Raw genomic sequence first — 1,915 nt, 5'->3', positions numbered from 1 at the left:
TGCAAAATTATTGATAACATTCTGAAGAGATAGTCGGGGTTACTACCCTCGCGAATATATGAAAACGAAGGGAGAGAACGAAACAGCGCATGCTCGAGTCAATGTGACAGATTACTAGCTATTCCCAGGGATTGCATCACTCGTTCACTTTGCATCGAGTCGTCTGTCGAGCAAGTTCCTAGGTCTTTCAGAAGAGGAAACACCTAGAATAATATATTAGTCCCGATTCAGAGTGATAATGGAAATCATCTTTTTAAACAAGAACCCCTCGTTAGGTAAATTTTATTTCTATATAATATCGTCTAACATTAACGCAATGATTTATTTTCATAAGATTTTTTTTCTGTATATACCGTGCTGTAGAGAATGTGTACATATCTATGAGTTATATTTCTGAGTTATATTTTATGATTTATATTCTTTCGATCTATCAATCGCAATGGAATATTAATTGTTAATTATTCTTTTACAGGCACTCGTGCCAGACGCAATAATTAATAAAGGGAGATGGCACTATTTTCGCTACGTATTTGGTAAGTTCAGTACCTTCTGTTTAAAATCAGCTTATATATTTTCTCTTTTATCTGCTACGTTTTTGAACGAAATTTTCTTTATTCTTTTCAGACGGCAGACGGATTCGATTTGATGGATTCATGTACCTAAATATGTATACGGATATATATGTATATATATATATACGTCTTTCTCCGTACTGTGTACTTTCTATGTATTAGAGTCTAATTATGTGCATATTTATATATGCATTTGTCTACAAAATAACCTATCTATATCTATCTGAGGACCATCAAGGATGTAATACGAAATAACATCAAAAAGAAAATCAATAGATAAATGAAACAGAAAAAGAAATTTAAATTCAAGAAGAAAAGAAACATTGATTAAAATGAAAAAAGTAGTTTTAATTGAAGAAGATAGGAGAATCGCCGGTTATATTCTTCATGTTCTTGGTAAGTTGAATCATATTCAAATTTTATAATGTTTTACGCAACGATTTATTTTCATAAGATTTTTTTTCTTTATATAGCATGCTACATGAAATTGCATAATTCTATATACGTATTTATGAGCTGTATTAGAGACGCTATACTGTACACTATTTTATAATGTTTTATAATATACTGTAGAAAATTTTATAGTTTCTTATTATAATTTCTCGCCGTATGTTACGTTGCTTTATTATTATTTTTCGCTATATTTAACATTTAATTCGTTCGTGATGTATTATTGCATAATATTAAGTTGTGCATTAAGTCGAGTAGCGAGAGGAGGGGAAGGTCTAATTAGGTTTATAAGGTAATTAGGGTGCTTCTGTTTAGACGTATGTACGATTTATTCGGCTAATCGTATATTCAACTAGTCCTATAGCGAAAATCTTGTTTATTAATTCCGTGATATTATTCCGTGTTCGCTATCCCGACGGTACTATACGTTGGCGTGTCCAACATACTGATTTTTTAAGGATCAAGATATTTCTTAATACCAACGCGAAAATCGTTTAATTGTAACGATGTATTCGGAAGGAGTAGTTAAAATACGTTCGATTGTCCACTTTGATATGTCCAAAACCTATTATAATAATAATTTGCTTAATTACAATTATTAATAAGAGAGATAGAACTATTTTTCTTAATTTGTCATGAGTTCATTAGATTTTGTTTGCAAACAGTTTGCGGAGAAACCTGCATAATATCTTTTGCGTTATATACATACGTGAACGTGATTTTCTTCGTTCTTTGCAGGCGGCAGCGAGAGGGCTTCCATGTTCATCCGTCGGAGTACGTTGGAAAACTGACACGGTAATCGTACAAATCAACCATTATTTGATTTTACACGTAGCGAACGAGTGCTATTTCAAAATTTAAATCTAGCAGAAAATAAATTTAAATTATTTGTT

The 1,915-nt window shown here is 31.5% G+C and overlaps 1 long non-coding RNA gene across 1 annotated transcript; it reads left to right on the top strand.

Annotated features, from left to right (window-relative positions):
• Window positions 1-177: 177 nt before the first annotated feature.
• Window positions 178-1,909, top strand: LOC122636787. Its single transcript, XR_006329054.1, has 4 exons — window positions 178-275; window positions 473-533; window positions 625-968; window positions 1,761-1,909. It is a non-coding gene; the product is annotated as an uncharacterized LOC122636787 (long non-coding RNA).
• Window positions 1,910-1,915: the final 6 nt, after the last annotated feature.

Source organism: Vespula pensylvanica, chromosome 23 (assembly GCF_014466175.1).
Source record: "Vespula pensylvanica isolate Volc-1 chromosome 23, ASM1446617v1, whole genome shotgun sequence".
In the NCBI taxonomy this organism is placed as follows: domain Eukaryota; kingdom Metazoa; phylum Arthropoda; class Insecta; order Hymenoptera; family Vespidae; genus Vespula; species Vespula pensylvanica.
Note: the sequence above shows the minus strand (reverse complement) of the source record. Positions and strands in the feature narration are given on the sequence as shown.